Source organism: Eleutherodactylus coqui, chromosome 5 (assembly GCF_035609145.1).
Source record: "Eleutherodactylus coqui strain aEleCoq1 chromosome 5, aEleCoq1.hap1, whole genome shotgun sequence".
Taxonomy (NCBI): Eukaryota; Metazoa; Chordata; class Amphibia; order Anura; family Eleutherodactylidae; genus Eleutherodactylus; species Eleutherodactylus coqui.
This window is the reverse complement of record NC_089841.1, coordinates 33,189,905-33,204,313: the sequence shown is the minus strand read 5'-3', so window position 1 is coordinate 33,204,313 and position 14,409 is coordinate 33,189,905. Positions and strand designations below refer to the sequence as shown.

Sequence of the window (14,409 nt, the reverse complement as noted above, 5' to 3'; positions counted from 1 at the left end):
CAGCTGTTACAGGCGGGTGCCAGCGGTAGGAGACAGTGAGCACCCACATTGTAGGGATCGGATCCCAATCCTCCTCCATATAGAAACTGTACGTCACAGAGCGTTAAGGGGTTAATAGAAAGTCGCTGGTGCCCCTTGTGTAGGGGGAATTCAGTAACAGAAGGGCGCAGGATACCATCTATACACCCCACAGGTCTGTGGATCTTGTTGTGGGACCCCGAGTCCTTTATTGGGGGGGCTGACCTCCGCTGTGGGGCGTATTCACACGGATTATATCCTCCTGCGATGTGAACAATAATCCCCATATATCACAGCGGAGGGGGGTCATTCACACAGGTAAATAAATCGCAGCTCGTTCTACTTGGTTTGTTCTCTCGAAACGCCTCGGCTATTGTTCTCAAGGGGACCTTAAAATCCCCGTATGCTGTGCGATGGGCTGCGAGTGCGATGTGCTGCGGGGGTGATGTGCCATGGGTGCGATGTGCTGCAGGTGCGATGTGATGTTTTCAGTGAAGTCAGTGTAAACTCTTGCGCTCCTTTCTTGCCGCGTGGAGGACGATTCCCCAGAAGTCATGTGATGCGGTTATTAATCATCGCCATGTAAACCGCCTGCTGACAAGTGTGATATCGGCCGCCGGTGTGACTCTTCCACAGAGACCCCCAGGCAGGCTGAGCCCCCGGGGGGCGCTGTCCTAGATTCCTGCACCCCCAGAAGAGATCTGAGCTAACGGATGGCAGAGATAATGATGGCTGATCATAGATGGAGCCATAGGAGACCACCGGGTCCCGGACCCTCCTGCCGGGGGGGTTGGTGTCTCCTGCAGTGGGGTCTGTCCCTGTGTAATAGGATTGTCCCTCTCTCTGAGCCCCCGACTTACAGAGGCTAAAGGACAGATTACTGGGCTACTAGGAGTCTTAGGCCCAAACTCTGCCAGTCCTGAAGGGGTTAATCATCCCTTCCTCCACTGACCTGACATCAGGGGACACACAGATCTCCACTTGCAGAGTTGAACAGCAGCTGTGTGCTTCCAGGACCTGTGATGATGTCACAGTCATGTGATCACTTGTGTAGGAGGAGTCAGGGGTCACATGACCCGGGGGTGATCTGTTGTGCTGGCTGTGATCCCTTCTGGCTGAGCTGAAGGGATGTGTGGGGTCAGGATGGATGTAGCAGAGCCGTCTGTGTGTGTGATGTACATGCAGCAGAGCTGCACTACTTGGACACGGCAGAAAGGGGGCGCTATCACCGGCTGCACAAGATCCCTGAGGTGGAAGATGGTCAATAATCCAATAATCCCTGAATGGCTGCAACCCCCCTGCAGTGAGATCTGGTGGCCCCAGCACTGAGGGGCCCATCTGCTCTGTTAGGTGCAGACTGAACACTGAAGGTCTTCTACCCTGAACCCCAAGATGTCACCCGAAGCACAAGACAAGTCACCCCAATATGGCCAAAACCAGATAGATAAGCCACAGGAGAGAACGTCATGTCTGCTGTGAGGAGGCTGAAGCACGGGGGGCATCGGACCCTCCAACAGGACAGCAATCCCCAGCAGACCTCAGAGCCCCCCAAGGCTCGGTGCCAGAAGACGTCCTGGAGGTTCTGGAGATCTTATAACCCTGGAAGAGATCAGACTAACCGGAGCAGAAGTAGAGCTGCCAGCAGGAGATGGAGAGAACCCCGAGGGGATTTCCTACTGTAAAAGTTGCATTGCACTGCCCTAAGACATGGGCTACACAACAGCGCAAATTGTAGAAATCTTTAGCAACCCACAATTTTTTTCTCGCGATGTAGCAGGCTAAAAAACATTGCTAATGTGAAGGAACCCATTGGAAGGCGCAGGCAGTTTGTATCACTGTCGCATCGTGAGAAAGTCACAGGAGTTTGTCGCCCATGTGAAACTGTCCTAAATCTCAACCTACAGGGCGGGCTGAAGACCCTCCACACCCAACGCGCGTTTCCGTAAATCTGCATCTGGGGTTCTTAGCTAAATTCAATGCAAACCGTAAATTGAAAAGCGCTCAGTTTAACCCACCAGTCCAGCACTGCCGACATTAACCCCCTGTGAACACACCAAGGCGCCCCCTACAGTCACGCTCCTTCTGTGTATGTCAGTTGGTCACATGACTTACAGAGTCTTGGCGTTCGTTTGCTGTCATCACAGTCACTGGGTGTATACGCATAACCACAAAGGGTAACCCAATAGTATCCACATGCGCTGGAGAAACACCTACATTTTACTCAAGGGCCCACGGGTTATAGAAACTACACAGAATATAATTGGGAAATTAATCTGGATAGATAAAACCCAGCAATATAAAGGACAGAAGGATACAGATAGATAGATAGATACAGATAAATAGATAGATGATGGATAGATACAGATGGATAGATAGATACATGCACGTAGATAGATACATACAGATAGATACATGCACGTAGATAGATAGATACAGATGGATAGATAGATACATACAGATAGATACACATCGATAGATAGCTAGATGCAGATATATAGATAGGTTGATAGATAGATTGATAGATATATACAGATAGATAGATACAGATGGATATATACGGATGGATGGTCGAATAGATAGGTAGGCAGATGGATAGATACAGATGGAAAGATACAGATGGATAGATAGATATAGATAGATAGATGGATAGATATAGATAGATAGATGGATAGATACAGATAGATATACAGATGATAGATACAAATAGATAGATATAAAGATGGATAGATACAGATAGATGGATAGATACGGATAAATAGATAGATATAGATCAATAGATTGATATATGGATACAGATGGATTGATACGGATGGATGGATAGATAGGTAGATAGATGGATAGATATAGATAGATACAGATGGATAGATAGATATAGGTAGACAGATATAGATAGATGGATAGATACGGATAGATATACAGATGATAGATACAAATAGATGGATGGATAGATAGATATAAAGATGGATAGATACAGATAAATACAGGTGGATAGATAGATATAGATGGATAGATTGATAGATACAGATGGATAGTTTGATAGATATATACAGATAGATACAGATGGATATACGGATGAATAGATAGGTAGATAGATAAAAAGATACAGATGGATAGATAGATATAGATGGATAGATATAGATAGATGGATAGATACAGATGGATAGACATAGATAGATACAGATGGATAGATAGATATAGGTAGACAGATATAGATAGATGGATAGATACAGATAGATATACAGATGATAGATACAAATGGATGGATAGATATAAAGATGGATAGATACAGATAGATGGATAGATACAGATAAATACAGATGGATAGATAGCTACAGATGGATAGATTGATAGATATATACAGATAGATACAGATGGATATACGGATGAATAGATAGGTAGATAGATGAAAAGATACAGATGGATAGATAGATATAGATAGACAGATATAGATAGATGGAAAGATACAGATGGATAAATAGATATTGATAGACAGATATAGATAGATATACAAATGGATAGATACAGATAAATACAGATGGATAGATAGATAGATATAGATTTATAAATACATATAGATCAATAGATTGATATATGGATACAGATGGATAGATAGATACAGATAGATAGATATGGATGGATGAATGGGTAGATAGATGGATAGATACCGTTGGATAGATATAGATATATAGATACAGATGATAGATACAGATAGATGGATATACAAATGGATAGATATACAGATATATATATATATCGTGACATGAGCTGCTGGGATCTGTAGTTCTAGGCTTCCTAGCAGCCCAGCTACAGGTTGAGGGTTAATTGAGCTGGCTGGGTGTGGTACTTCCTGCTAGCCAATCGCCTTGGTCTGAGCTCACATATAAACCCAGCTCTTGGTCCGTCTGTATCTAGAGTTCAAGGTAAGCAGTCATGAATCCTGGGCTGTTGCAAGCTTGCTGTGTGGTGTGGGTTTTTCTGGTTCATGTTCATTTGTACGTTTAAATTCTGTCAGTTTTGTGTTATCTTGCTGTGTGACCTGCTATCTGTGTCCTGTCTGGTTGCAGCGTGCGGTGTGAACTGTGTCCAGTGCTGCTGGACTCCTGGCTAGTGTAGGGACTAGCAGTATAACCAGGAGCCGTGAAGTGGCCTGCTAGCTTCCACATATTGTACAACATGTCAACTAATACCTGGTATTTATATTCAGCTTCCTAGCGGTTACTAGTGGCTGCTTTATGCTGTGTATTCTGGCTCTGTGTGTCCTGTTGTTCAGTCCCTGTCATGTGACATGTGAATGCATCCTGTTCTGGTGCGTGGCTCCTAGGATCAGCTAGGGCCCAGAGAGATGCCCCTCGAATCTTTTTGCCCGAGTAGGCAGTTACTTGAAAAAAGTGATGCTCGATCGAGTAATTATCCTAAACGAGCGTGTTCACTCATCTCTATTAAAGGGGTTGTCCCGAGGCAGCAAGTGGGTCTATACACTTCTGTATGGCCATAATAATGCACTTTGTAATATACATTGTGCATTAATTATGAGCCATACAGAAGTTATAAAAAGTTTTTTACTTACCTGCTCCGTTGCTAGCGTCCTCGTCTCCATGGTGCCGACTAATTTTTGGCCTCCGATGGCCAAATTAGCCGCGCTTGCGCAGTCCGGGTCTTCAGCAGTCTTCTATGGAGCCGCTCGTGCCAGAGAGCGGCTCCGTGTAGCTCCGCCCCGTCACGTGCCGATTCCAGCCAATCAGGAGGCTGGAATCGGCAGTGGACCGCACAGAAGAGCTGCGGTCCACGAAGACAGAGGATCCCGGCGGCCATCTTCAGCAGGTGAGTATGAAGACGCCGGACCGCCGGGATTCAGGTAAGCGCTGTGCGGGTGGTTTTTTTAACCCCTGCATCGGGGTTGTCTCGCGCCGAACGGGGGGGGGGGGTTTAAAAAAAAAAAAACCCGTTTCGGCGCGGGACATCTCCTTTAAGTATATAATTTTTTGCTTTTAATGACAGAACCCCTTTAAAAAAAAAAAAAAAAACTAATTGAAAAACAAACCCTTATTTGTGCCCAACCTCTCATAATCCAGAGAGCGCACCTTCACCAGGTCACCCAAAATGTTTTTCACCTCATCTACAGGAACGATTTTCTACTACAATGAAACTGAACACTTTGCATTCCACAGATAAAACCTGACCAGTGGGCTGATTAGGAATCAAGACCCTACTACCACGGTCTCTGAATGCCCCACAGGCCTATTCCATATAGGAAAGGTCAGACAGCCTAGGCCAATCAATGAAGCCTCTCACCAGCTTGTACACCTCTGTATTAGAGAGGCACTGAAGCAGAAAATGTTCCATGGAACTCTGTACATGGAGACAAGCCTTACCCCAGAGTGCCTGTACTTCAAGTTACCCTTTACATAAAGTCTCCAGTGGAAACCGTGCCAATCCAAGTCCCAAAACTTCAAAAAGATCCTGTTAAAATGCAATAAACACAACTCTACCACCAGGTCCCAACTTGGGCAGTCCTTGAGCACCAGGGCTGGAAATGTGTTAATAGGACCCTCTTTTCAAGGGGCTTCAACAACAGAGTCCTGATGGCCCCCATTCCTAGACCCCACTAATGTATCATCTTCAGAGCCATGGTAGTGTGAGCCAAAGGATGCTTATGTAGCGTGCAAAGATCTTTAATTCGGACTAAAGTCCCACATTCCACAAGCATGGGCATAAACCACCTCCAGCAGGAAAATATTAACATAGAAGACATCTACTGTCAATGTTTTTTGTTTGTGTTTTTTTTTCTTTTTTTAAACAAAGGTGTTTAACCATAAAAAACCCTGAATATCCTTGTACAGTATGTGATGTCTCTTTTCTCATTAGGTTCAACCTATTTCTCCACAACATTAGGAAGAATAGGCCATAGATCTGGGACGTTCTGGAAAAATGCACACACTGCCCAGGTAGATGAATAAAGGGACAGAGTATGTTTTGATCTGATTGACCATTTTCTGAAAGGTCAAAGACTAATCCTTCCACTCAGCCACTTTCTGAGTGGCACCATCAAGCCTGTCCCCACAATTTAGCATGAATTAATCTCCCTGGTCAAATTTGATGCCAAGAATTTTATCCGAGCATTGGGGCACTGGAAGTGTGCCAAGAAAACCAGAAATAGGATCTCCCCTTCCTAACCAGAGACATTGACATTTATGTCAGTTAATGTCAGACCTGAAGGATTCTGAGTAGCGATCCACTTCGCCATCACGTACGAAGCCAGGGCCTAGAGTCGCTGGATGCCGTGGATCTGACTATAAAAGCATACCTACTTACCTGAGACAGCTGTGGAGCTGCACTGGAGGTTCAGGTCACTGATTAAGGTAAGAGGAAATAGCTTCAGAAAGCTGATATTCCTACAGATTAGGCCTACGGTCTTCATTGCTACTTGCCTGTCCTTCATTGTGACACCGGTGCATAGATACCATATCAGGACCCACACACAGGGGGACTTGTGCTGACCACCTTTGGTTGAGTTGAAGTCGGTTCTGGGAGTACAAATAACTGAACCTGGATACTGAAAGACCTGAGGAGATCTGTTTAAATCCTGCAGACCCCCCACCTATTCCCCTCCACCTACAGCTCTGGGTGGAGACTTGAGTACCAGGGACTGGAAATGTCAATAGGACCCTCTTATCAAGAAGCTTCCTCAACAGAGTGCTGATCACACCCATTCCTAGACCCCACTGATGTATTATCTTCAGAGCCATGGAAGTGTAAGCCAGAGGATGCTTTTGCAGCATGCAAAGATCCTTCACGTGGACTAATGTCTCGCATTCCAGGAACATGGGCATAAACCACCCCAAACAGGAAAATACCAACAGAGAAGACCTCTCCTACTAGAAGTTGCCTACGTTTTTTTTCTTTTTAACAAAGGTGTTTACAAGAAACACCACAGAGTTGACCATAGATAACCACCCTAATCTCATTGTGCAGTATGTGACATCTCTCCTTATTAGGTTCAACCTATTTCCCCAACATCATTAGGAAGAACAGTTGTAGACCTGAGAGGTTCTGGAAAAATGCATACGCTGCCCAGGTAGATGAATAAAGGGACCAAGTATGTTTAAATCAGATTAACCATTTTCCGAAGGATCAAAGACCAACCCTTCCACTGAACCTCTTAGTGAGTGGCACCACCAAGCCTGCCCATGCAATTTTGCATGGGATAATCTCCCCGGTCAAATTTGATGGAAGAATTGTAACCGACCACTGGGGCGCTGGAAGGGTGTCAAGAAAACCAGAAGTTGGATCTCCTCTTTGTAACCAAAGACTTTCACACTTATGTCAGTTGATGTCAGACCTGGATGCTTCCAAGTAGCAAACCACTTCACCATCTTGTACTCTACCTCCCCTCTTGAGGACACAAAGATGGTAATATATTCCTTAGCATTAAGAGTTATAGATAGAGGGTCTCAAGGCTATCTATATGCCCTAATAAGCGGGGGCCCTGTTGAGGCCTGGTGAAATCAAAAACTGGGGTCAAGAGGCTCATCTGGCAGAGGGGCATGCAGGAGGCTTTCTGCTGAGCCCGACCCGAATGTGACTGCGGCAGAGTGCCACATCAGGACCTTAGAGACTTAACCCCCTCTAAGGACACAATTTGCAGCTACTTGGGCCTGAAGCTCCCACAGCCCATCCAAGGCCTTGCTACACAAAAGCCAAGTGCTGCCTAGTGGGATCCAAAGCAGGGCCTAGAGTTCTGGGGAGTAATGGATGCGCCTTCACACACAACAAACAGAGCTTTGCTACATATGTGCTTCACATACAGCACATAGAGCTCTGCTACATATGTGTGTCAGAAACCGCTTTACTACACACACACGTCCCATACATCATACAGAGCTCTGCTTAATATTCGCGTCACACACAGCTCTGCCACATATAAGCATCACACACAGCTCTGATACGTAGGCGCTTCACACACGGTTGTGCTACATATGCACGTCACACTCAGCAGATACACTGTTACATTAGCACATCTTCCGTACACAGAACACACATCTCTGCTACATATGTGCATCACACGCAGATGTGCTACATATGTGCATCACACACAGAATACACAGCTCTACTACATATGCGTGTTACATACAGTACTCACAGCTCTGCTACTTATGCTCATCTCACACACACACAGGACACAGCTTTGCTACATATGTGCAGCACACACAGCTGTGCTAGATATGCGCGTCACACACAGCTTTGCTACATACGCACTTCATACACAGCACAGAGGTCTGCTACATATGCACTTCACACATAGCACACACAGCTATACTACATATGTGCTTCTAACAAACAGCACACGCAGCTCTGCTACATAGGTGCATTACACACACAGCTCTGCTACGTATGCACGTTACACACAGCCCTGCTACATATGCACATCACAAACTGCTGTGCTACTTATGCGCTTCTCACACAAGTCTGCTAAATATGTGCATCACATACAGCTCTGCTGATTAGGGGCATCACACACAGCACACAACTCTGCTACATATGCGTGTCACACACAACACACACAGATCTGCTACATATGTGCTTCATACACAGCTCTGCTAAATATGCGCTTCACACACAGCACAAGCATGGTTATCACAACTCACGCATGAACAGAGCAAGATGACATAATATATTAATTAGTAGTGACTGGGCGCAGGTTGGGTGCCGCACATTCGTGGAACGAAGCTATTATTGCTCTGTTCTCTTGTGCGTTGTGATAACCGCGCATGCGTTCTAGCAATAACGGACTAGTATTGACAGAACAGTGAGGGGAGTCCTTTGATTGGCTAAGAGGCCGAGTGTGCATTGTAGCGATTCAGGGACGCTGAGTATCATGGCACACTGCAGCCATCTGATGACTAGGTGGAACTTCATGAAATCATTATTGTTAGGTGGGTCCTGCACCTGGTGGGGGTACCGCTTGACCTATGGTGAGGTAAAGGGAATGTGGGTGTGTAGATGTTAGTGATTGGTGTATGTTTGTGTGTGTGTATATATATATTTGATATCAATGAAGACTAATTGAGTTCCTGCATGCTGATCCACTATCCATTTCTACTGATGCCTGAAGGGTCTTTAAGTCCATACCCAGTTCTTTGGATCGTGCACCATGGTGAGCTTTACCATTTATGGTCTGTTAGGTACACTGTTCAGACACAATCCTTGGTAATGCCATTTGGTCTGGTTTACGCTCCAGGTGTCTTTCAGGAATTTGCTAATGACATTTTCAGAGATCTCCTTCAGCAATGTGTTGTTGCGTATTTGGACGATATCCTGATTTTTACCCCAGACATACCCTCGCACCGGAGGCAGGTTTGCACAGTGCTCCAGCGATTAAGGGAGCATCGTCTATTTGCCAAATTGGAGAAATGTGTTTTTGAATGTGAGTCGCTCCACTTTTTGGGGTATATTGTTTCCAAGCAGGGTTTGAAGATGGATCCTGAGAAAGTCTCTGCAGTCCTGAATTGGCCTTGTCCCTCTGGCCTTCAGGCAATCCAACGATTCCTGGGCTTTGCGAACTATTACCGACAGTTTATTCCACACATCTCCTCTCTGATTTCCCCCATCTTGTCTCTCACCTGTAAGGGAGCTGATGACCAGCAGTGGTCCCCGGAGGCAGAATCTGCTTTTCAAGCTCTAAAGGTAGCCTTCTCGCCTACGACAGTGCTGCACTGACCAGATGGCTTCTCCTTTCTTCATTGTATGTGGTCATCAAGCCAGAAATTCCCTGCCAGTCTCCACTACTACTGAGGTTCCAGCAGCTGCTTCGTCAGCAGAGAGTTTTGCAAAGATTTGGCAGGAGACTAAGGTTAATCTTGAGAAGTCAATTTCTTCCATGAAGAGGGTTGCCGATGGCAGACTTCGGTCCTCTCCGCAGTTTGTCCCAGGGGATAAAGTGTGGCTTTCCTCCAAACATATCAGGCTGAAAATTCCATTTTATAAGCTCGCCCCATGATTTTTGGATCCGTTTGAAGTGTTGGGGAAAATTAATTCTGTGTTATAGGCTCCCCCCCCTGTGTATCCCCAATTCCTTCCACATCTCTTTCCTTAAACCACTTGTGCTCAACAGATCTTCCAAAAATCCTAGACCAGATGCCACTCGGGTTAGTTCGGAGAACATCTTCGAGCTAAAAAATATTCTTGATGTTAAGAAGGTCAGGAGCAAAACCTTTTACCTAGTGGATTGGAAGGGTTACGGACCAGAGCAGAGGTCACGGGAGCCATCTGAGAACATCAATGCCCCACATCTGATTCAGGAATTTCTGCGGAGAACCAGCAGTTTGAAGAGGGGGCGTAAAGGGGCAGGTAGTTAGGTACACTGTTCAGACACAATCCTCTGCCTTGGTGTCTGACAGAAATGGGCGTTGTCCCATTCTCCCTGTGCCTATATTTATTTTTGTTCAGCACTTCTAGGGTTGTTTCTGGGTCTTCTGCTCAGCTGATGCAACTTTTCTAATCACCGTTCTATGTAGTCGCTCTGGGCCTTTCAGTCCTTGCTGCAGTACTGATGTAACCTTTGTTCCCTTCACTTCATGTCCAGCCACTGCTTCAGTACCCTGTTTCCCCGAAAATAAGACGCGTCTTATATTAATTTTTGCTCCCAAATATGCGCTACGTCTTATTTTCAGGGGGTGTCTTATTTTTCAATGAAGAAGAATTCACATTTATTGTTTAACAAAAAAAATGAACATTTATTACCGCCTATACTGCACAGTACCGTAGTTGTCACCACAAACCAATATAGCTAGACAAACTGTGAAAACAAAGCAAAAATTACTCAATGACAGTCATGTCATCATTTTCTGGCACATCATCATAAACATCTGAACCCGGAATCTCCTGCTGAATTTCTTGACACTCCATTTCTTGTAAAATCTTCGGGTCAAAGCAGGAAGGTTTTTGCCCCAAGAATCTTCCACGATTCCTTTCTTGTACTCAACGGAATAGCTCTTTTTGCGCTCATGTCTAGGGGTAAAAATATACGGTAGCAACATTTTTTATTTCTTGTACTTTAGACTCTTCAGCAAAAAAGCAGACACCCCCTATTGAATCAAAATGACACACAAAAAATAAGAGCTGTAAAGTACCTGGCTCCCACACACTGTCTGGAGACTGTAATGCTCACCCCCTAAGGCTGGAAATACACTCTGTGAGAACCCAGCCTTAAGAATCACACATATGGTTGCCTGACTCACATACAGAGCCATAAAAAAAAGTAACGTACCTGCAGACAGAAGTTCCTGTACCACTTGTAAGCAGGGATGGTATTGCAGCTTCCGGCCACCAGGGGGAGCTCATCACAGCAGACGTGTGCAGCAGCAAGAGAACGATAGTATGGGGTTTTCCAGCCAGCAAGGGGAGCTTACAACAGCACACTCGTACAGCACAGGAGAAGGTAGGAGACAACGGGGATGGCAGCAGGGGACAGGCCTCTTGACTTGCCTGCACACTTTAGTGTGCCTTATATTAGCGATTTCTGCAAATTTCTTAATGTGTCTTATTTTCGGGGGTGCCTTATTTTTGGGGAAACACGGTAGTTACCTTGTTTCCTTGCTCCCTGCTTGTGTTCTGAATTCTCCGTTTGTGTATCCAAATGTCAGTCACTCTCGTGAGTCTTCCTCTCTGTTCCTCCCTGTCAGTTTGTATCTCCTTAGTTCCTGTATGTCCCGGTATTGTTCTGTCTTTCATCGTATAGGTTTTCTGTCCTGCCAGGGTCAGTTAACGCCTAAAAGAAGACAGTGGGGTCGTCCTTATCTGGACAAGTGCTCCGCTTAAAGGCAGGAGTCTCCCCTCCTGCTGATAAGTTCAGGGCAAGTTACCTTTCCTAGTTTCTACCTGCATACAGGGTTCATACATCCGGTATCTTACCTTCCAAGCTGGCGTCAACGGTGCTGGACTAGATCATCATTTACCCGGTAGGTTGACACAGTAGTTCCATGTCCACAGCTCTTACATGGTCATTTGGCTGTGCTGCTGTCTATAACTATTGGATCATCAAAGGTCCTGTCGGCACACAGCTTCTTTCAGGCTCTGCATGTAATGACCACTTGTCCATAAGTGAGATTGGACCTGCAATAACATCCCTGTCATGTGATCAGGGGCGGAGCATGCAAGGCACTCACTCCCAAACACACAAGTGGTCATTAGTAGTTTGAGATGGCTGTATCTTGCTAGGATTAAAGATAGTTCTTTACATATCTCCTTAGAGAGATGTCTGCTGGGCCCTCAGCACTTAGTTTTTTATTTGATGGGTACCACAGACAACCCAAGGGAATAATCAGCCATCAAACAATTTCTGGCCTCTTTAAACCCCATTAGACCAATTTCCTTGCTGGCGCCTCTAAGTTTTCTTCTGTTCTATCCTTTATAAAAACTTGAATGTATCTTACAAACCAAGCTCATTACTTGCCTGAGAAAGGAATTAGGAATCTCTTTCTCAAAAGAAACTCTCTCTTTCATCCTTTTGCACTCCCACGGTTTTTCCAGCTGTGTTAAGATTCAAGAGAATTCTTATAAACTGACTAAGTGGTATCGCACTCCACATTATCTATACAAGTTTAACCCCATACCTTCTGACAAATGCTGGCGTTGCGATATTAGGAGGGGGTTCACACCTGCGTTTGGGGTCCCTATGAAACTGGTCAGTTTTTAACTAAATGTGGACTGATCACAAACTAAAGCAGAACTGATGCTTTATGTCAGTTTTACACAGATGCATCAGTTTGGCTGTTCGCACATTTGCGGTTGGGATTCAGTTTTCCTGCTCTGTTCGGGGAACAAGAAAGCAGAATCTCCAGGCCGAGCATATTCATCTTATGATGAAACTGAATGGCGCCAAATGGACCCCATTGACTATAATGGAGTCTGTTTGGTCGCCCCACAGCGGCCTAGCATTTTACCAGACAGAAAAGTCCTGCATGCAGAACTTTTTCTTCCGATGTTTTGAGCAGGATCTGTGGCTGAAACCTGAACAGAGGTTCTGGCAAACATGTGAACTATAACACACTGCTCCTTGCATGCAAAAACTTTTTGGAGGTAGAATAACGGATTATTGGATTCAAGGTTTTAGGAATGAAGTCTCTGACTTATTGAACAAATTACAGGCAGAGATATTTCACACGGTTGATACTAGTGTAATATGTCTCCACCGGAAGAATGGGTGGAGACATGGGTTGGTCAGGCTGGCTTAGAGGGAATTCCCCAGTGACGTCCCTATATTCGGATTGGCTTGCGTCCAAGTAACCCTGAGGATTTGTGGGCTGCATAATAGCCCTACAGATGATGTACCAGGCAGCTGGAGGGGAAGTAACCTCCAAGCGTTCAGGGGCTGCAGGCTGCCCCAACAGATAATGGACCGGCCACCCTTCTATAATGGCCGCCTCTCCATGTTAGCGCTGAATCAGAGGCTGCGGCCACCACAGCACAGGTGTTAGCAGAAATCAAGTCCGACTCCTGGGAGCAGAGGCTTTAGCGGCCACAGCGGAGATGTCTGCGGTCCGGCTCCCGGGGCCAGCGCTAAGTCACAGGTGCGGGTGGCACAGCAAAGAGGTGAGCGGAGGTCAACACCGGCACCCAGAAGCACACACTGCAGGCGGCACAGCTGAGATGTGTGCAGTCCTGCTCCCGTGGCTGACTGCGATGCTGTGGGTGTCACAGGAGAGATGCCGGCGGCCGTCAAGTCTTGCATGCCAGCTTATGGGAGTTTACAGGTAGGCGTGGCTGTGGGAGAAGGGGTGTTTACCTCTTGGGCGTGCCATGGGCGTTGCCTTTAGCTCAGGTAGCTCAAGGCTTTCTTCAGGTGGCGACATATGACACCAATAACCTCATGGTCACTACTGTTACTGGGGTCCTTCAAACTATTTTTGCCCTGTGGGAAAGGATTTACTCAAACAATGATTATAACAACAAAACTATTAATCCAGGCACGCTGGAGATGAGGAACCTCCACCCAAACAGATCTGGAGCAACAAATGTGATTCCTTTTGCAGAGTGGAGGAGTTAGTTGCCCGGGAGAACAGACAGCAAACAAATTTTGACCTTTGGCTGTCCCTCAGCAATCTACAAACCATAATCCCCTCACTCCTCTTGCTTCACCACTTTAGTAAAGGTGTTGTTCCTCCACCCCTGATCTTAGGGCCCTTTTACACGGAATGACCTGTTGGACGCAGATGTTGGACAGGCCGTTGTTTATAGAGGAACAAGCAGATGAATAAACAGCCTGTTTATACGGGCCGATACAATGTTCAATTCTTTTAAACCCCTTCAGGGCTGCTGAACGACTATAAACTGTTTGCGATCCACAAGTGTGTATGGAGCATGCTTAGTAGTAGAATCCACTCCAAACCCAGA

General features: G+C 45.7%; 1 protein-coding gene and 1 pseudogene across 2 annotated transcripts in view; one reads left to right on the top strand and one right to left on the bottom strand.

Annotated features, from left to right (window-relative positions):
* LOC136629139 (oocyte zinc finger protein XlCOF6-like) overlaps positions 1-14,409 on the top strand; it is a 913,937-nt gene that overhangs the window by 378,451 nt on the left and 521,077 nt on the right. The gene's annotated exons all lie outside the window — the stretch shown is intronic.
* The window catches only part of LOC136627169 (zinc finger protein 850-like), a 532,511-nt pseudogene that overhangs the window by 45,332 nt on the left and 472,770 nt on the right, over positions 1-14,409 (bottom strand).